At 41.4% G+C, this 22760-nt stretch overlaps 1 protein-coding gene across 5 annotated transcripts in view; it reads right to left on the reverse strand.

Annotated features, from left to right (window-relative positions):
- Nucleotides 1-22760, reverse strand: part of FYN (FYN proto-oncogene, Src family tyrosine kinase) — a 201274-nt gene that overhangs the window by 140016 nt on the left and 38498 nt on the right. The window contains exon 1 of one of the 5 annotated variants that reach the window (XM_053913815.2): nucleotides 5065-5263. The exons of the other annotated variants lie outside the window; for them this stretch is intronic. The gene's annotated coding sequence lies outside the window, so the exon portion shown is untranslated. Of the gene's footprint in view, nucleotides 1-5064; nucleotides 5264-22760 lie in introns of those variants that run through there. 5 annotated transcript variants of the gene reach the window in all.

A 22760-nucleotide genomic window follows, 5' to 3' on the forward strand; every position in this document is an offset into this window, starting at 1 on the left:
CACAAACACAGAATGAGGCTGGAGATAAGTTTCCCACCGCTGAAGTTAATCAATCTTGAATTTGTCACACTTAACCAGTCTCAACCACAAATTCTTCATCTATAAATGAGGAGTGTGCCACTCATCCTCCTCAGAGAGGTATTTTGAGAATTAACTCATGTCTATAACACGAAGTTGTTTAGATAAAAGATATTATGAACATACTAAATGTTTTTATAGAGACAGTCATGCCCTCTATAAAGTACTGAGCATACATTATATATGATTGTTGCCCTCATATACACATTGAGATTGCTCATTGCTCTCTTTTTAGTTTCTCAAAATTATATAAATAATGTAGCTAATTCATTCAAGAAACAACTATTTACTGAGCATATGGTATGGTCAGCATCCTGGAATAATTTCCTACAATTACAATGATGTCCTAAAAGCACAGACTTATGTTGTTACAAGAAATTTAATGTTGAGAACACAAATTCAAGTGTGATTTTCTGGAAATTACTTGTGTTTTCAACATTAAACAGTTCACAGAATTAAAACTTCCAGATTTATGATTATCTAAAGTTTAGTGATTTAAAAGAGTTCAAAGAGCCCCCTCATCAACCTGGATGAACTTTTCCCAAGGCCTGACAGCAACGGTTTTACATAGATACTATACACACCCGCAGAGACCCAACAACTTAAAGAACACTCCCTAAAACAACATGAGCAAATCACCCAGGTGTGTGGAATGCAACCTTGCGAGAATGATCACACTGACAATTAGTCAGTCTCATTTACAAACTATGTTTCATCTTGACAGAACCCCCAGAGATAACGTAGGTCAAATCATGATAAAATGAATTCCCAGGACTGCTCAAATACTCTTCATGATGCCGAATTTTGACTATCCGGATTTGCTTGGAAGAAAGCATAGGCAATGAGTGAGGTGGCTAGCGTGGCTACAGCTAGCATTCCGGACTCAGACAAACCCCTACTCCATAATGTAACAACATCGGTCTTAGATCAGCTACTTTACTTCTCTAGGGGATAATACTACCTATCTCACAGGATTTCCAGAAGTGTCGGGTGAAACACTAAAGGCCTTAGTAAAGATCTCAATGAATGTTAGCTATTACAGAGATCTTCATTGGGTGGTAATGGAATGCGTCATCGAAGAGATGTTCCTGAAACTAGAAAGTGAGTCGAGGGTGGGGAGAGCCTGATACTTCCAGGTTCCCACGGCAGCTCTGCGGAGCCTGCTGGGTGAAAAGCACAGAGGTGCCCAGGCACTTGAGGGAGATGGACAGCCTTTCTTACCTGAGCTGAAGGAGAATGTGTAGGCTGCCCGGGAAGCAGCACTAGCAAACCTTAACTTCGTTCATGTCAAATCCCAGCACGGGAGTGCCTCCACGCCATCTCAATTTACGTTAACTCTAAAGAGAAAGCACGCTGTTGGTTCTGGAGGAGTTTAAAAACTAAGGGGGAAATAAGTCACTACAACAATGTTTTTCAACCCTATTCTCATTGCAAACTTTAAAAACAGGTCAAAATGTGGGGGAGAAAAACAATCCTAACTACTGGGACAGCTTTCAAAAATGAATCTGGTTTTATGAATTAAGTTTGATTCTAAAGACAAAAATGGAGAGGAGAATGATGCAGACACATTCCATTCATGAGATCCCAGACTCTAAGGAAAAACAAAACAAAGTAAAAACCTGAGCATAAAAAGAGCTTGCTTTCACTGTAGGCTTCTGGAATTCCTAAGAGAAGGACAAAAATATAACTAGAGCTGTGAACTTAATGCAGGTAAATTTTGATCTTCCTTTTAAACCAAAGGTTGAAAATAATTAAGACCTTGAAATGAAAAAAGTTCATACAAAAATCTGTTTACACATAGCATATAAAAACTTTATGCAAAATTGAATATACATAGTACATAAAAATGTATACTGTGTGAAGAGTTAGATCAAGATAATATAAACCCAAACTATGAATTTCATCCAGTGACAAAAATATACTCAGGGATTAATGCTAAACAAAATAAATATTTAAAAATATCTACTTGGCTTGAGCTTTCAAAATAACTCACACTTGTTCTAAAATAACAACAAACAAACAAAAATAAAAACAATAAAAGGCAGACAAAGAGTTTTTCCACTAAAATGAACACACACTCAAATCCTAGTGGGCAGAAATACAAGCCAGGATTTGACTGCCGAACGTAAAAGCATTGAGTGCAGAGAAATATCCGAGTTCCCTACTTTCAAAAAATACACAAAATGTAACTCCTGGACAATCTCAACAGGCAAGGTGGGCAAACTGGTGAGTTCAGAGTTTTGCACGTATGTATGTGTGTGTGTGTGTAAGCTTTAAAAAAGATTTACCGTGAGTCTTCTTTGAAGAACTGGCCTAACCTAAAAGAAATTTAATAAACAGCAATTTAATTTCGCCACTATTCAGTAATCCAACTATGTCATGAAATGCAGTTCAGACCCGTGGAATGAGACATAGAAAGTCGAGAAAGATTCAGTCCACATTGATCAGTGCAAGATTGCCTCGCTCTTCTCCTGGGAGTTTTAATTGTCCAAAATGTCTTTCAATTAAACCTAATCTTCATTCTAATACAAATTTATCATCAGTAAGCATTAACACTAACAAAATTCTTCATTAAATCAGTATAAAAATAAATCTGGGCAACTTCTCTATGTCATTGTTGAATAATTAAATGCATCCATTTGCTGTACAGTTTTAGTATGGTATAATGTGTATCATCTAGTGGAAAAAATCCTAGAATATCCCCCAAACCAGAGTCACTAGTTGTTTCTAAGTGATGGTATCTCAGCAAACAAGTCATAACCTTTTCTGAGTGTTTCTCAGTTGGCTAAAATCCCTACAACACAACATTTCATATTTACTGAGTGCATGTCAGACACCAGGCAGTACGCAGGATGCTTGGTTTTTCTCACAGAACCCTCAGTGCCCCACGAGGCGGGTAGTATTACTATCGCCGCACGTGTGGGAGCGGAGAGGAGGAAACCCACACTTGAGGGGTAGGGACTTGAGCTCCGACATGGCTGTCTTGTAACCATTTTGTTACAGCTCAATTTCATTTCTGGCCAGGAAAAAAACACCTTATAAATAAACACAGGTGAAAAGCTAAACAAAGCCAATATACTTCTAGGCATTTATGTTTAAGGTTTTTGTTAGGTAGTCCTTAGATGCCTCTATGATTTTTTTTATATTTTCAGAAGTATGGTATTCATTTGAAAATAAAAGGAACTAAAGCAAATCTTCTATGATGCTAAAACCAATGCACTAGGTTTAAATTACTAATAATATGTATACAACATCCTCTCGGTTACCTATAGTAGATATCCCTCACTGATTTTAACCTAACCCCAAAGAAGAAAGTTAAGAACTTTTTTCCCTTTTAGTGGGGATAAAATTAGGTCTTGAAAAGAATGGTACTCCATAGTTCGTATAGAGGTCATGATTTCTTAATGGTTAAAATTCCCATCGCAAGTATACTATCAATCAAAGAAGTCTAAGTTAAAATCGTGGAGCATCATTTTTCACCTATCACGTGGACAAAGATAAGAACCGATGAAAAGTATTACCAGAGTATTGAAAAACGGGTCCCACTGTAAACTTCTACTAGAGAGTGGGTAGGCAATAAGTATGGATCAAACTTCAAAAGGTGCAAACCCACCGGCCAGCCAATTTTCCTCCTAAGGACCTATTTGAAGGAGGAAATTAAGTATGTGAAGAGGCATGTTGCAGTGCTGGTTGTTCAATGCAGTATTGCTTATAAGGTAGAAAAACCAGTAGCAACCCAAATATCCACTGATAGGGGAGTTTGCTGCTGTATCCCCACAATTCAGCATAGTGCCTACTGCTTGTAGGACTGAAAATAAATATCTGGTGAATAAATGGCACAATTAATAAATTAACAGGATGTAAGTACACAGCTGAATTTTATGCTGGCATTAACATTCCTGATATAAAGCTACATTCAACAACACAGAAAAGAGTCCACAGCATTTAAGTGATCGAAACAGATCACAGAACAGCCTACGCAGTATAATCCCACTTTCATAAAATTGTGTGTATGCCTACCTGTGTATACACATGTGGAGACGTTTGCAAAGACAGTATAGGTGGGATTTGGAAAGTTTTCATTTTTTACATTTTGGTATTACTTGGATTTAAAAAAATCAATAGCTATATATTTACTATTTGGTTGAGGAGAATCCTATTTTTAAAATTTAAAACAGATTGGACACAGGCACATCTGTAATAAAACACTTGCAATGAATGCCCTGGGACCCATTACACTGCAGAGACAGCCTCAGGGCATGCTATTTCACTATTTTGACTTTCTCTGTCCAGGACCCTTCTGAACTCAGCCTTGTTAATGTTCTGGCTGGCTGATGCTTACAGCTCAAGGATGCTCTCCGGCACTGCGTGCATCCAAGTGCATTCGCTATCAATGGACTCTGTCTGTTAGCTCCACACACAGAGACCTCAACTTATTTGGCAAAGAAACATTGGTTTTTTTAAATGCTGAATTGAGTTTAAGAGTGGGATGGCTTATATTAATAACAAATGGTTTCTGGTAATTTTTCTTTTCAATCCAGGAGAAAATATAAGCATCCTTGATAAACAAACAATAAAGGGTCTCTCTTCAGATTCAAGCAAGAGCAGCATGATTCCTCCACTGGGGCACTGTCTGGTTACAACAGTGCGGGGCTGTGATTCTGGCCAGCCTTTCTGAAAGCAGGAGTCAGGGCCCACAGGCGTTACATCTATGCACATGTGCTCTGAAGGGTCAGCCCACCGTGAGACTGACAGAGAGAACACATACGAGCGGACGACTGACAAGCTGCCTCCTCTGGATGCTATGTACCTGAATTAAAGAAATTTGCTGAAATTGATCTCATGCCATGCCAATGCATGGGTTCACCAACTCAAAAATAAGCTGCATATTTTGGTCTTGTAGTGTTTTCCCCCAAATAATCATGCAGGGAATGAGAGCAAGATAGGGGGCTGAGAGAAGAGACAGACCACTGGAAGAAGACTTACATCTGCTACTTTCCTCCTTGCAGATCTTGGGGCAGTCTCAATCCCGGGTGGGTGCTGAGGACAGCAACAGCAGACATCCAACACACAAAGCTTTCTGAACATCCCGGGCACGAGGGTGGTTGGTTTGATCTGATCGTGCTGTGTATGGCCTTAATGTTGCAAATCCTCTTTTTAAAAAATGACACTTATACAAGGGTGGGCAAAAGTAGATTTACAATTGTAATACAAATAAATAATATAATAGTTAATAAATAACACAAGTATAAACTCTGCTTTGCATACTCACACTGTAAACTTACTTTTGCCCACCCCTGTATATGAGCTTTGAGTCGTGTTTTCAGTGGTGGTGACAGTTTGTAATCACATTTGTTGGATGTCCGTGCCACTCATTTGCAAGAGGCGTGGCCAGCCTAGGGGCCTGTGCTGTTCAATGACTGCGGGCCTCCTGAGAAAGGAGCCCAGACCATGGCCCATCTCAGGAGCCCAGCTTCTTTGGGTTCCGAGTGCTTGCTCTTTCGCCCGGCTGCTGCCAACGACGACCAGTTTCCTCTGATGTTACTGTCATGTGCCTCATCTGCCCAGAGCTGTGTGCATCTGAGCCACAGCTATTTCCTGAGGGATACAAAACTCAACAAACTGCAAATAAACAATACCAAACATGATCTCATGCTGTCATGCTGCCGTTTCTCTAAACTGTAGCATCCTGGCAACTCCGTGACTTACAAATATCATTTGATACTCATTTTCCCCCTTCTTCTTTCCCTTGCTTTTACCTTCAGTCCATCAGCTCTCTCTCCTTCCTAGCTCTGTCCCTCTCAGACAGCCCTGCAACTCCCCATCAGGGCCCTGGCTCTCAAATTCACCAGGCTACAAAAGTGTTCTTACAAAGTTCACCAGCAAGTTAACTTCCCTTGTTCTCGAGAGCTCATCACCTGTCAGTGTTCTCTCTGTCAGTCTTGGCTATATTTGATCATCTTCTCCTGCTACATTGCCCCTCTCTATGTGCTCATTTTGGTCAGAGGCCCAGACAGTCTTGTCTCATGTCTCCTCTCTCAGGCTCTACCTCCAGGCAGGCTGCCACCATCAACCCTGGGGATTCGGTGCTCACAGAGGCTTGAAGTTCATTGAGATTTAATACAGATAAAAGTTAATATCCTCAAAAGCAGTCAGCAAATGATAGTATGCTATACAAATATATCAGTATGGGTACAATCATTTTAATTAATTCCCTGTCAAAGTCATTCAAACTCTTATTCCAGTATTTAAATCCTCTGCTAAGTATTGGACTCACTTTGAGCCTCCAACTAGATCTTAGATTGTTGTTTTATGACAGTGTCCTGAAATTAAATATTCTTTCCTCTCTAAACTTTTCTTTAAAAACATAGCACTTGCACCACCTTCCCCAAGACCTTGACCCAGATTAAACTGAGTTTTAGCCACTCTAGCAACCCCTTGGGCGGAATTTTAATTAGTTGAACAGACACATGTGTGCATTGCAGACTTTCCTGCATCTTTACTTTCTAATCTGTGTTTATTTACTCATTTCTCAAACTACGCAAGTTGGGTTCGTGCCATGATACGGGCTGTTGGTGACCCCCTGATTTCAGCTTGTTACCGATGATAGACTAGTCTTAACCTCCCCCATCTTTTTACATACCAATAAATTTTAAAAAATATTATTTACACACACTCACCCTTGGTGTCTCCTCCAGTGGGTCTGGTGATGAGAAAATTATTGAAAGTATATGAAAGTCTCATTTCAACTCAGGAGCAAGAAACTCATCCAGCCCTGACAAAAACAGCTTAAGGATAAACTCCAAACACCAAGTGTTATTTTCTTCATCCCACAACCCTGGAACATTACACGACCGTGACACAAGCTTGGATGATATCCCAGCGTGATCAGATCATAGATGTTTTCACTGGTTTCTCCTTAAATCGGGGCCCTGAACAGCAGTACACACTGCATGGGAACTCTCAGCAATAGAGCTCAAATTGTATCCGACAAGGCTCACTTCATAACCCTCATCTATTTTCCTACTGAAGAGATGTATTAATTCAGTTCTGTTTGTACAACCATCATGCATTTCTATTTTCTTTAAAGACAAATGATACTTTTATGAAGAATGAATCGCACACAAACTACTATCTGCCTTGGAAAGATGCCAAAACACACATTCATTTAAAACACACAAAACAAAAAAAACAGCCACCAATACTTCTCCCAACCAAAACAAGCAGTGTAAAGAATTCTTTTGGCATAGTAGGGTAATCTTAATGAAGAAAGCAAAATTAATATTACTGTTAGGAAATGATCTGAGAAATAAATTAACTGTACCTTACAGTAATTAAATGAAACCATATTTACTATAGAACTTAGGATATTTTAGCTTGGTTTTAAATTATTATATAGCTTAATGTATAACATAAATGAGAATGATATAATTGAATGGGCAAAATACCAACACTCATTCATTCACTCACTGAATTTGTACTGATGGGTGCTTTGACAGACGGGAATATAGAAAAATACTGGTCCTATCAGCTTTGAGTCTTAGAAAAAACAGACACGCAACCATAAAAACAACAATTTGTTAAGTACTCTGATTATTCAATGTGCTATGCTAGGAAATACCAACATTTAAGAAGCTGGTGGATCATAAAGTGAGTAAGGTAGAGATCTATTTATACTGACCAGGTTCATCTCCCAGCCAAAAAAGCAATATCTATAAAATGATCCTACTGATGTTGCACAACAACAGACAGACGGCATTACATAGAAAAGGATCGGGAAAAGAAACCCACGTGGAGGTTAGCCATGGTTAGTTCCCCCTGGGAATGGGACTGGAGAGGACAATGGTAAAATAAATAAATACATACATATATGTATACAATCTTTTTACTTCATATACCTCTGTAATTGTCTGAATTTAAAAAATATTATATGAGGTTCATATAATACTTCAATAAGGAAGAAATATCAGTAATTGAAGCAGACAGTGGAGGGGCAGCCAGCAAAGCAGACTGAGAGATGAGCCAGAAGGAGAAGGAAATCCAGGGGAGGGTGGAGTCTGGGCAGCCGCGGGAGGACAGTGTAGGGAGGGAGGCTAGTCAATCGAGTCATCAGACCTTGTAACGGAGACGGGGGAGGATGAGGCCCCAAGAAAGGGCATCTTACAAAGCAGGAGGACTTTCTAATTTGGTATATGGCTGTTGAGTGGAACAGCACTGGTGGAATTAAGACTGCAGCAGGGTGAACGCGGGGTTCAGATTAAATGCCACTGAACAGGTAATGCGCATGAACGATGTGAACTGGAAACAAGTAAAATTATGCTGCCGTCTCTGTTTTCCCATGTTGCCAAATGAGTACAGGAGAATACTTGTCCATTTTGCAAAATATCCATAGTAAAAATGTGATCATGAATGACAATCGACACTTGAGGCCACAGACTGCGGGCTTGGGCACCCATGAAGAACCAGACAGAGGGACCAGTGTCAGGAGCCACTGACGGGACAGACTCAGCTCAGCTGCAGGCCCAGCAATGGCCACCAAGAGGCAATGGGCCCAGTGTTGCCAGATTAACCTGTTTTTAAAGAGAAGCCATAGATATGGATTTTAAAAAATGTGAAATGTCCTGACATTTATTTATTTATTTAATTTATTTACTTACTTACTTACTTATTTAATCCTCACCCGAGGACATTTTTTTCATTGCTTTTAGAGAGAGGGAAGGGAGAAAGAGAAAGACAGACAGAAACATTGATGTGAGAAATACCAACTGGTTGTCTTGTCGTATGTGCCTTGACCAGGATTGAACTGCAACCTGGGTATGTGGCCTGACCGGGAATCAAACCCATGGCCTTTCCGTCTACAGGATGATGCTCCAACCAACTGAGCCATACTGGCTACGGCAATATTGACTTTTAAATGCTGTATTGAATTTTTAAAAAACACTGGGGTAGGGAAAATATGTCTATGGTCCACCTCCAGCATTATGACTACAAGTTGGCACTGAGGAGAAAATGTCAAGTAAGAACTTTATTCTTTTTCCTCTTTAAAAAAAAAATCGTAACTTTTCACATTGCTAGGCTAAGAGCAAAGAAACAATAGATAAAGATCATCCTTTCTTACTTTTATTAAATTAAAAAAATACAGTTTATATTCAATATTATTTTATATTAGTTTCAGGTATACAGCATGGTATTTAGACAGTCACACATTTTACAAAGTGCGCCCCCTGATATTTCCAGGACCCACCTGGCACCATAGAGAGTTATTACAATATTATCGACTACATTTCCCATGCTGTAGTTTACAGCCTCATGACTATTTGAACTACCAATCTGTACTTCTCAACCTTTCACCTTTTTCATCCAGCCCCCAACCCCCACCCCTTTGGTGATCATCAGTCTGCTCTCTGTATCTAGAAGTCTATTTCTATTTTGTTTGTTCGTTTCTATTGTTCTTTAGATTCCACATATAAGTGAAATCATATAGTATTTGTCTTCCTCGGATTGACTTATTTCACTTAGCATATTACCCTCTAGAAGAATGGCTACCATCAGTAAATCAACAAACAACAAGTGTCAGCCAGGATGTGGAGAAAAGGGAACCATTGTGCACTGTTGGTGGGAATGCAGACTGGTACAGCCACTATGGAAAACACTGTTGGGGACCGCTCTGTGTGGTTTTGGGGATGGCAGCCCTGCGAGAGCAGGCTCTGAAAGGGGCTAGTAAGTCTCCCTGGAAAACCAGGTACCGCAGGTGGCAGATATGACCCCACTCTAACACGGAGGGTTCCCATGGGAATCAGGCCTGATAAATACACTGTATCCTTTGAAGCTTGCTCTGCTTTGCTTTGTAGGGCTCTGTTGATATAAACCGGATGTTTAAGTTCAAGGCATAAGGAGTAAACTCCTTATCTCATGAAACCCGTCTTAAAGACCATTTGGTGCCAGCATGACCAACAGACCCCGACCTATGACAAATCTCTGTGTCCTTCAATTGTTATCTGTAGATAATACCTGTTTTTGTACGACTATAGCCTTGTGGTATGGATTGATGAGCTATGCACGTATGTGTATACACTACACATGCCATTCCCAATAAAAGCCGTTTGGGAGAAGGGCTCGGGGCGTTCCTCACTAGAGGGAATAGCCACCCCCTATCCTGCCGGACCAGCAAGATTGTGTCCAGGACGACTTATTTCTCATCCGCGGCAGCCAGAAGGAGCTCCGCGGGACGGAGTTCCTCCCACGAAACACTATGGAAGTTCCTGAAAAAATTAAAAATGAAACTACCTTATGACTCAGTGACCTCACTTCTGGTTGTCTATCTGAAGAAGCAGAAAATGCTAATTCAAAAGGACATATATATGAGCCCCTGTGCGCACTGCAGTGCTATTTATGTAACAGCCAGGCCGTGGAAGCAGCCCGAGTGCCTATCAACAGACGAGCAGACAAAAAAGCTGTGGTACACACATACAACAGAACGAGTGTTACCTGACCAAAACCAAGAATTAAATCTTTCTTAGTTTTTACATGCCCAATATTGAACTAGAAATGGCTCACTTGCTCTCCTCTAAGAGGTGACGCACTCACAGACTCTGCTGCTAAACATTTAATGGGAACTCTTGCGTCATGCTGACACAACAGAACTCAGCTGGCTGCTACAAGGGTTCAAATATGTGTTTGGGTGGGAAGCACAAATTAGGTGGTAATTTTAAAAAGGGAAACACGAGGAAGGGCCAGAAATCCTCACAGAAAATATATAAACACTCATGTTGACTTTCAGTTTATCAAATTTCCTGTGGAAAAAACTCCCCCTTGCAGCTGACTTACATTATAACAACACACACAACAATTTCATTAGAATGCTATTTTTAATCAGTTCATCGTAGCTCTATGTCTCAGGAACTGCGAGCCAGAAGTTCATAATGTCATCAACCATGGTACAGAACATTCAGAAGTCAAGTGCCATTTTTAACTAGGAAAATAGCTGGAAAAGCGTAGCATCTCCGCAAAGGAAAGGTATCTACACTTGATACTCTTACGTGAGTGCATGATCCTTAAAAATCTTTATTGCAAAATGTTGAAAATTGAAAAACAACTAGTACAAGATATGAAGAATCTATTTGGTAATGACTCATTTGTGATAACATCATCAGGCAGGTCATTGCCATAGAATCTATTTTAAGTTCATTCATTTTGCCCTGGTCCTCAGAGTTTATTAAGGAGCAATTTGGATGATGATAGATATTAATGCTTCTACTTTCACATGATTTTCCTCCCGATCCAACTAATACACTTTCAGGCATATGAAAAGGGCACTCATGTGAAAGCCTTCTACACATCAGGTGCAACTTTCTAGGGAAATTTGGGGAAAAGCCTTGACCCTGTCATACATTAGAACGGAACCCTGTACAGCACCTTGTTAGCACTGGGTGAGGTTCTTGCCTAATTTGGCTTCCTGTGCTTTTGTCTTTCTGTCTATAAGAATGTTTCTCTGTCTTGTCCCTTGTCTTTGGCTGCTATGTGGTTCTGCTGTTGCTTATCTTGAAGCCCTGTTCATTCCCTGCCTCATTTATTTTGCCTTACTTGCTCTCATACTTACTCTGGATTTCTCTTTGTATTTGCTTGGGGTTAGTTGTGCTAAATCTCTGCTCTCCTGTCCCTTCCCCTTTACCTCTCTGCCCTAAACATTAGGTGGCCACTGAATGCATTCTTGTCATACCCTTATTCCTAAGGTTCTTATTTGTATCAAGTTCACAAATTCACACATTGAGCAAGTGTGTTTGTCATAAAGTATCTGTATTTTATTCCAGCGACAAAGGAACTGCTTAAAGTTTCCTGTATACTTGAAAGCTCCTCCAAGCTTCCACCCCTGTGCATCGTAGGCATTTCCCCAGATTGCCAGGCCCAACATTAGCACTCTGTTGGTCGTAAAACCTGTGAAAAGACCGAAAGAGCCAGGAAGCTCCTGCCTCTGAAGTATGGGAGGGGTGGCCCACAGAACTTCCTGGGATCTCCCTGAGCAGAGACCCAGACTGTTCTCTGTGCTTCCAGACCAGACAAAGATTCCACTCCACAAGCCCTTGGAGAACATCCACTTTTCCATTTAGCTACCAAGTTTTCAAGATCTTTGCTGAAAACAGACTTAACAGCCTCAAACAAACCCAAAGAGTTAGTTTACTTATAAATTGTGCTTCCCACCCAGACAAATTTGGCAACGGAAATAACGTGGAGCTTCTGGAAGGTATAATACTGAGAGGGCACATCCTACAGGTCCTACATTACAGGAGAAAGAACACAGTTTTTACAACTAGATGGACCTGGGCTCAAATCCTAGCATTCTTTATAGCAGGGTACCAGGCAAGCTACTTGACTTCTCTGACTTCAGTCTTTTCACCAGTGAAATGAAGACGCCGATACCACCACGCAGGATGTCTGCGAGGATTAAATTATATGAGGTAATACAGAAGAATGACTAGCACAGCACAGCAGTAAACAGTGGTGTGAGGGAGCAGAAATTAAGAACACATGCTCCCAGGCTCTGTTCCCCCAGCTGCTGAAGCGGATTCTAGCTTTGCCTTCCTGGTTCTTCCCCTTGCCCACCCTCCTGGGAAAGTCTTGCCCCTGGCCTGGGTGACGCAGAACCAGGAGGAAAGGTGAAAGAGCATGTGGGTAACAGTTAGGAAACATCTGTAAGACTTTAAGGGCTGTAGGGTGTGAGGAGAGCCGGTGGGGGAAAGAGGGATTTACAGTGCCGCTGCGGAGTCTTTCCCCCCACTGTTGTACTGAGAAATACAAGTAAAGAATTTGCTATTTGGAAATCCTTGTCACTGAACAGTATTTGTTTGACCCCAACATCACTCCGAAACTGGGCTGTGCAGGTCTGGATGCAGAGTGAGTATGGGTTAGAGTGAGCATCACACCACTTTCATTATTACGCACACTCGGGAGTGGAAGCAGTCTTCGTGAAAGGAATGCAGGGAGGCCCAGGGGGGTGGGGGACTGACAGTCAGAGGACGGGGCGGGGGCCAGGTCCCACTACCCATCCCTGGTTCACCCTGATTCCGGTGAGTCATCAGTCTGCATCTGTGTTTCAGTTCTTGTAAAATGGCAGGATGGGAGGGCTATATTATTATGGCACGCCAGCTGGCTGGGAAGTATGCCAGCAGCTGGGGCCTTCCAGCTATGGCTTGTACTGCCCCTTAGGTGTCCACACATACCTACGCGTGTGTGTATGTATCAATGCGCGTGCACGCTCAAATTCTGGAGCTAGCCCTGCACAAACCACTAAATCATTTACAAAGAAAGCCTTCAAAAGGATCATCTGATTAATCCCTCCACATTTATACAAGAATATGCCTGAATCTAAGAAGGTAAGTAAACTTTTTCTACAAATCTCCACAGGAGATGCCTCTCATGGACAGCCTCCCAATAATTATGTAGTTGATATTCTAACAACTCTGATGATGGACAAGTTCCTCTTTGCTACATTTTAAAAAGTTCCCTCCTGCCTACATTTCCAATTCCTCTTACCACACTATTTTGTTTTTTTGCACAGAACATATTACCTTCTAACAATTACATAATTAACTTATGTACAAACATATATTGCTATTGTCTCTTCTCCATTTTCCCCAACTAGATTAAGCTGCCTTGTCCATCAATTTATCCCAAGTACCTCGCATAGTGTCTCACTCACACTAGACACTCAATAAACATTTTAGTTTAATTTTTTAGGAAATCACAAATCGATAAGAGCTGGAAAGAACCTTAGAAAGGGACCTTCAGAGATGAGAAGGTTATACAGTTTCCCAAGCTCTCGCTAGTGTTCTCTGCACTTCATCTCTGCCTCCGTACAGAACTGAGATCCTGGGGAAACAGCTTAGGTGGGAGGCGGCCAATCTGAGCCCATGAAAACAAGGGGGTCAGAGAGAATAAGCTATAGCATTTATTCACAGAAGAGTAAAGCCTCATGTATAATAACAGTTTGTGCACCAGCAGGTGCACATCTCTGGATCTCAGAGAGCTCACCAAAGTCTCAACCCCCAACGGGAGGGGTCATCATCTGCTCTCGGTCAAGGCAGCTCAGAGACCGGCTGTTCTATGGCCTGTTGCAGGCTGGGTCAAAGCTCTGTGGGACCACATATCCACTCCATGGTCTTATGTTCCCCCATGCCCTCATCCTTATCAACATTAAAAACAGTTTAACACTATAACTGCTATAGTGACCTCCTCAGCTGTACTCTTTAGGCACCCCTAGAGTCACTCAGGCCTTCGCCAATTTTTAAGCCAGCGTACAGAGAAGTGACACTGAGCATTCGGGGTATTCAGCGATGTAGTGCCTTCTTCCAGGTTACCAATGCCTGGGACTTCCTGAACTGGTCCCAGAGCAAGGCAGACCACCAGGACATCTGAGGTTACACAGCAACTTTTGGGGGTAGGGAATTTTTTCTTTCCTCAGTTTACTGTCATTGCCCCACATACCCTTTCTGTGTGTGGAAGGTAAACCAACCCTGTGGGAATTTTTGCCTCCCCACCCCATGATAGTGTTTACAATTACCCCTCAATTACTGAGAGACCACATTAAGGGCGAATTGGACTGAGTCAACACCAGCCCTGTGGAGGAGCCCATTTAGATTTTGACCAGATGGCATTCTTTCCTCTTTGGGGAGAAGAAAGAAATGGTGATTTCTGAATTCTAATAATTCTCACCATAAAGCTTTCCCCAGGCCCCTTGTCATATAAAGGCAGGAAGACTCACTCTTCTTTATGCTCTTGTCAAACAAACCTGCCAGTCTCACAGTGAAGACAATAGCATCGGCTCCACAGCGGCCTCTACACCGTGCCAAGTTTACAGCATCAGTCTCAAGTGGAAGAACTCTTATTACTACTAGCTGTGTACCCTGGGTGCTTCCTCTGCTTTGGCCGTTCCAGGGATGACACTGCCAACCTTGCCCTTCGGCTGGAGCTTTGTGGTTGAACTGCAAGCCAGCACCCTAAGGCTTGCTGCCCCATGGAAAAAGTGGGAATCCTTACTCAATTCAGATTTCCCAAAGTATTTTCTGAGCGGCCTGTGTGTGCAATCCTCAAAGTTATAATGTGAAAAAGGAATTCCGTGATCGAATAAGTTTGTGAAACTTGGGTATAAACATACATTAAACAACAGCAGTTCCTCATAATATTACGAATAAAGTTACCAAATGGTCTAGCAATTCCACTTCTGGGTATATATCCAAAAGAAGTGAAATTGGGTTGAAGAGATATTTGCACACCCAACGGACAAAAGTTGGAAGTAATTTAACTGTGAACTTGGGTTGAATGGATAACCAAATGTGGTTTATCCATATAATGAAATATTATTCAGCAGACTTTAAAAAGGAGAAAAAGTTCAAGACATGCTACTACTACACAAATGAGCCTTGAGAACATCATGCTAAGTGAAACGAGCCAGTCATAAAAAAGACAAACACTGTCTGATTGTACTTACATGAGGTACCTAGATTAGCCACAATCACAGAGGCCGCAGATAGAATGGTGGTTGCCAGGGGCTGGGAAAGGGGGGAATGGGGAGTGTAAGAGGTACAGCATTTCAGTTTTACAAGTGACAGAGTTCTGAAGATTGTTTGAACAAACTTAAACATGGTTAAGATGATAAATTTTAGGTTAAGTGTATTTGACACAATTAAGAAAATACATTCAACAGTCTTCTTTACAGTAGGACTTCTCAGAGCCTTGAAACGCACACTGGGAATCCCCAAGAGGGGGACATAGCAAGCGACTTTCCCCGCTGATCACACAATCCACTTCTCACGGAGCATCTCGTGGGACCAGTGTGCCTCAGAACACGCCTTAGAATGAGCTACTAAACTGAAAATTGTTAGAAAATAGGAAAGCCTGTTTCTTATATTTACACAGAGGAAGGCAAGATTCCAGAGCCTGAAGCCAGATTTTCAGAAGTTTTAATCCACTATCATCCTCTGGTAGAAGAGAACTGAATTCTCACCTCACCTTATAACTTAACTGCTTGGTCTCGAGCAAGTCATTACTTCTTCTGGGATATATGAGAATAATACCTGCTCAGCCTATGTCACTGGTTTGTGGTGAAATCTAATGCTAAAACATATGCGAAACAACCTGAAAAGTACCATCTGCTACTCAAAATGTTAGATAATTATTACCGTGTTTTCGGACTATAAGATGCACCGGACCATAAGACGCACCTAGGTTTTAGAGGAGAAAAATAGGAAAAGAAAAAAAACCGACCTGCTCCACCGCCCTCCTCCCCTGAAAGCCAGGTAAGCTACATTCGGACTATAAGATGCACCCCATTTTCCTCCCAAATTTGGCCGGGGATGGGGGTGGGGGATGCGTCTTATAGTCCAAAAAATACAGTAAGTACTTAGGCTTATTAAGGTGCAGCAGAACCGAAGGCAGGGTTAAGAGCCCCAAATACCTATTGGACACCAAACAGGCACTAATGTGGAGTATAGAGATGAAAGAGAAGGAAAAAAGAACCATAGATTGAGCATTTGTAGTGTAGCAAAATGAGAGACTGGGAGGCTGGGGGTCAGAAAACCTAAGTTCAAAAGCTGATTCCATTGCTGTCCGACCTTGCACCAGTCATTTGACCTCCCCGAGCCTCCGTTTGCTCAGCTGTCAAACGGGGTAGTCGGAGGAGATCATGTCAAAGGCCACCTCCAGCTGACTCTGTGAAATACTGGAATAGATGTGCTGCGGTGCTTCACACGGCTCTTTCATCAGACGCTCCGGGGCCTGCCCTGTGCCTCGCTCTGTGCTAGTCGCAGAGTGACCGACGGCCACACTCCCTGGGAGTGAATACGGAGTCACTGTGCACAGGGGGAATGTCAGGGGCTGACTTCTTTCGTATTGTCTCCCAGTGCCTCACCCCATACTTTTAAAAAAGATGTTCCGAAGTATCTCTATTAAACTACTGACTTAACTGACCCAGGTAGGTGGCAGGAAAAAGTTGCTAAGTGAACAAAAACACAGACTTCGACAGAAGTAAGGCTGCCTAGTCCTGGGGACCCATCTTCCTGCAGGTTCAGTGACTTTATGAACAGAAAATGTAAGAGGTCCAGCCACTGCTTGTCAGAAGACTGACAATGTGTCCTAGACAGGGGCAGAGTATCAGTGGTGCTGAAAGATGGGAGGGGAGTGGCTGGGAAGGGACATTCAAGGAATCTGGGGAAAGAAACAGTCTCTGGGGGAAATGAGAATAGGGGAGCCTGAAGGGGCAGGCGACTTTGAATTTGCTGTGTGCAGTGACAAAGAACCACCTAAGATGGCCAAGGAGGCAGGGGACAAGGTAAAAGGGTTCCCTCGTGAGTTGGACCACACACAGGAGGGATGAGAGTCCCAGAGACGTAGCAGGATGGTGCTGGGGAAGGGAGTGCAGGGGAGAGGAGGTTGGGGCAGTTTAAAGAATGGTCAGATGTTTGAGGCCTGCACTATGGTCATGTCGATAAACAGAAAGCATGACGGAGGCAGCTCTTGATAGAACATGTGATAAAAAGTTATCCGTCTATTAGAAGCCTGGAGTAAGAGAGCATGCACATTCTTAGCTTCTGGGGAGACAGGGCAGAGGGAGAAGTTGATGACGACCTATAATGGCTAAGGAAATAATGAGAGGAGCTCAGTTTCTATCATATTTAGACTGAACTGGTAATGAAGACATTGAGTAAAAATGCCTGATGGAGAAAAAGGTATAAATAAAAATAGATTTGTAAACATGGGCAAGAAAGAGTCTAGGAATGGGGAGAGGGCACAGAACACAAAAGGGTTGGTTGTACAAATTCCATGTGGATCAAGGATTCACATCTTTGGATCCAGGAAGAAGCATTCAGGGCTCTGGTAGCCCTGAAGTAGCATATTTTATATGTTTGTGAGGATGTATCTGTACATTTTTTTCTGGATGGAGGATTTCTAGCTTTCATCTGGGCCTCAAAATAGCCCTAAAACAGTGGCTTTAGTTGGTATTAACATCCTGAGTGTTTTGCAGGAAATTTCTTTTCTATCTTCTTGATACATCTGCCATATTAAAGCACATTAGGAATAAGCTGATAAAATTGTAGTTATTACAAAATTTAGGAACCATGAAAGTTATTCTCCTTTCATTTTGTTAAAAGTAAGATATGTCATTAATGCTCCAAAGGCTACTGACATTGGCCAACATATTTAACACAAACATTTTAAATTTAAAAAGTTAAAAGCATATTTAGAACTTTACAAGTACAGGTAGGTTCCTTGCAAAATGCTTACTGTGTATGGTACTACAGTACAAGGGTGCCCGAATCTGTTAATACTCACAGCTAGATTCAAAGACCTTCCCGAAACAGGAGCTCCTTTTAATAGCCATGACATTTTTCCTCGAAAAGGATGTTACCAAGTAGACTGCCCAGTAATGACTATAAATACATGACGTGCCTATATTACTATAAATAAATATTGCATATTCTCCCAACCCACTTAATTACTGTTCACCTAAAGCGGTGCAATTAAGAAACTGTCTGTTGAATTCTGCAAATGGAAAAGCCCTCCTCTATCTCTTAGGCCGTTTTACAATCCTAACAATAGATTTAATGAAGCATTTTAAAAGAAGGACGATTACATTAAAATGACCAGGGCAAGTAAAAATTCATTACATAGATCCTCCTGCTGTCTGATGGATTCAATGCCTCATCACACCCTAAGTAGAAGTAGGAACAAAGATAAAGAAAAATCACAGATGTTCACGTTCTGCGTGAACATCTTACTCCTGAGATTTAATCTGACCCTGTAAATTAGTCAGGACTTCGCCCTACACCCAAAGTGGGAAGAAGATACGCTTGGTATCAGACACACAAAATAATCATGGGAGTGTTGTTGGCTTGTTAAATATAAATCGACACTACAATACATGTCCAGATGATGCTAAACAACAATTATACAAGTTGATACAGCATTTCCCCTTGGGTAATGATAACAGGTACAGAAATAGAGTCCAGTCTGGGGAACTGTCTGGGAGAGCTACACCCATTAATTCTCCACTGTCCCCAGAGATAGCACCAGTTGGTTGGGTTTTGTTAAATTTATTCCTGTTTTTATCCTTTTCTGTTAATATTATACATGGAATTGTTTCTTTAGCTTCACTTTCCACCTATTAACAACCTGTTTCACTGAAAAAAGTTCTCGCTGCTGCATTATGACTTGCCTCATGCCATTTTTGGCCCTAGTGTGGCCAAGTACATTGGCCATGGGGAACTGTGGCCTTCAGCAGAAAGGTCCTGATCTCCCCAAGCCATCTGTAGAAGAGCAGGGGCCTGATTCAGAGCCTCATACTTTTAAGGGGAAAGAATGTATAGTTGATGTTCTATGGTTTAATTACTTGTACTTCCCAAGATACTGATACTTCAAAAAAAGAAGAAGAAGGAAGAAGGAAATACCGAAAGGAATTACTGAATTTTTGGAGTTTTGATCTAGAAGGACCCTTGGAGATTAAACTTCTTATAATAAACGTGAGGCTCAATATTTCTAGTGGCTTTCATGAGACCAGTTAGAGGCAGAAGCAGAGTCTGCTATTCAGGGCAAGACATGAACTGAGAGTTCAGAGACCTGGATTCTAGCCTTGAGTAGGCCAGGAATGCACTCCTGCCTTAGACTGCAAATCTGAGAGTCTAGGGGAGACCTTAGACACTCTGGGTCCTGGCCCAAGCAGGTGGGATAACTTGGGTCCATGTGAATACGGGCATCTTTTATTGAACCTTTGCTAAAAGTGTTCCCTAAATGCAGGGCAAGACTACCTTTTCCAGTGCCTGGCCAAGCTGTAGCTGGCGGTTACATCACAAAATGACTTTTCCTTTCCCCACCCCAAGTACACTTACCCTGAAATAAGTCAGGATCTCAGAGAGCATCTCTGTCCCTGTTTACACCAAGTGCTCAACATGATGATCTCATATCGTTGCAAAGTCTTAAGAGCTTAATTTAACATCTCAGAGTTCACACGCAGCCCCTGGGGACCCTGACAGAACACTTACATGTTATTGTTGACCCTTGCACAACATGGGTGTGAACTACACTTATGCACAAACTGTTTTCAATAAATACTATAAATGTATTTTTTAATGATTTTAATAGCATTTTTTCTCTATCTTACTTTATTGTAAGAATACAGCATATAAGACATACAGAAAATGTGTTACTCGACTGTTTATGTTATCAGTAAGGCTTCCAGTCAACAGGAGGCTATCAGTGGTAAGTGTTTGGGGAGTCAAAAGTCACTCAGGGATTTCTGACTGTGGGGGCGGAGTGGGGGCGGTCACTGCACCTAACCCTGCGCTGTTCCAGAGGGAGCTGTATCTGGACCTGTCCCTTAGAAAGACTTTCAGGGCCATGAAAATCACCAGCTTGTTTAGCAAGTATACAACATGGTCTCTCCTCACTAGCCAAGGGGTGTTCTCAAATTAGCAAGCGTATTTCTGTCAACCAAATACATATATTTAAACAGCTGAAATTCTGGGACTTTTAGGAAGTCCAGTTCTTCAAACTTCCCTACTTGTCACATAAGGCCAAGCAGTCATACTCATTAAACACTTCTCTAAAATAACCATCAGTTGTCACTGCTAAAACAGAAGTTCCAAGAGGTCAAAAGTGCTTACTGAGATTAGGGAGAGGCCCCAACCGGACAAAATAGAAATGAGATATTAAAAGAGCATCATACATGGCTGTTGGGTATGTGCTGGGCAAAGCTTGTTTCACCAGAGAATGGCAGGCTGGGGCGGGTGGGAACCACCGTGCTACCTATTTGCATCGGGGTAGGGGGGCGGCTTAGGAATATTACCTCATTTGACTCGACAACACTCTTTGGGGGGGGGGGGATATACGGTCTTCAGTTCCCCAGGAAGCCAGTTAAGTAGATTGCCTAAGGTCAAACAGCTGGTTAACTAATGGTAGAGTGGCAATTCGAATCTAGATTAATCTCTCTGAAGTCCATCCTTTTTAATTAATTTTATTATAAAAGTAATATGGCCATATTAACATTGAGATGACAATCCTATAATCTCATAACTCAAATACAACTGTTGGCATTTTGGTGTAATTTTTGTAGCTTTTCCCACATGTGCATTTTACTTTCAAATTTAAGACCATATTCCACAGACATTTTGGTATCCTGCTTTTTTCTACTTAACAACCTAAATAAACATTTGTCCAACTTATTTAACAAATTTTATGATCACCATTTTGACTAATACATAATATTCCACTGAGTAGGCATGTAGTAGTCCTGTCATAGCTTACATAAGGACATCTCAAGTTTGGAACACTGAGGTTCTTTTAAATTTTTTGGCAAAGCACAAGTGTTACTTCCAGTATACATGCTGCCTTTCCAAATATGGAATGTCACTACTGAAAGTTTCAAATAGACGCTACCAACTGACAGATGCTGAAAAACTATGATTAAAATATTTTGAAAATGCCACCACTACTGAGCTCTCTGACCTGGAACCAGATAAATCTGATGAATGCTATTAATGAAGGGTGACCCCAAAATAAAAAGTTTAAAAAAGCTACACTTCTGAGACTACAGAGAACACATGCTTTTAATGGTTTAATGCTCTACTTTTACTTTCACGGGAATGCCAACCAAAGAAGTTATCCCCATTGACATCTAGATTCGGAAGAATGAAAATTCACTGAAAAGAAAACAAATCCTATCAGCTTTACATATCAGAGTGGTCAGAACTCACAAATGAAGCCAAAATTCTCCCTCAGGACTGGGTCATATTTCAGAGTTAATTTGCTGTTCTAAGTGGCATAGACCCATTTTTCTCAGGTCAAGTGAGTGAGCAATTTACAAAGCAGCTCTGAGTTCTCATCAAATAACAATGACAAACCATGGGCAAGCTTACTGAGTTTGTGAAACACAACGCATGGCTGTCAGAAAAATCTCCTGTGTTTGGAGGAAGGTAATCTTCGAAATACATGTGTGCCTCTGTGTGGATATCTGTTTTGGAAACTTAATTAGAGTCCATGCCACAATCAGTTTGATGTGGAAAGAGCACACTTAAATGGCTGGCAGCATCTATCTACTCCCCAGATAAATAATTTTTAGTTGTTATTAAATGTATTATAATATTATATAGAGTAATAACTAAAGATTATTGCTGACTGGAGAAAACTGAGTGCAAATAAGAGAAGTGGGTATTGATTCCTACTGAGGTGGGATCTGCTCCCTAATGACGGTATGACTACATTCACGCAAGGTAACTTCCACCTTCCCCACAATGGTTGTTTAAAACCTACACTTTTCTCTTCATATCCCTCGCTCTCTCCCCCACACTTTGACGGGGAGTTGTGAGACCCCGATGATATCCTCTTTCTTTCCAATAGCTAATCCTGCATTTCACCTTTCCTTTGGACTTCCCCTTACCTTAAAATTCAATCTGTTTACTCATGGGAATCCCAAATGGAATGTCTAAATATAATCACTTTGGAAAACTAGAGTTACCCAGTAAAGTTGAAGAGGCACATAGTCTAACACTCTTATGCACCTATCCTGGAGAAGCTGTCTGCAGCAGGATGCATATGCAAGAATGTTCAGAGCAGCAGTGTTTGAATAGCACACGACTGGAAACGACTCAAACCTCCATCAAGAGAAGACCGGATAAATAAATTGTGGTAAGCTCATG

The sequence above is a fragment of the Desmodus rotundus genome, chromosome 11 (genome assembly GCF_022682495.2).
Source record: "Desmodus rotundus isolate HL8 chromosome 11, HLdesRot8A.1, whole genome shotgun sequence".
Classification (NCBI taxonomy): domain Eukaryota; kingdom Metazoa; phylum Chordata; class Mammalia; order Chiroptera; family Phyllostomidae; genus Desmodus; species Desmodus rotundus.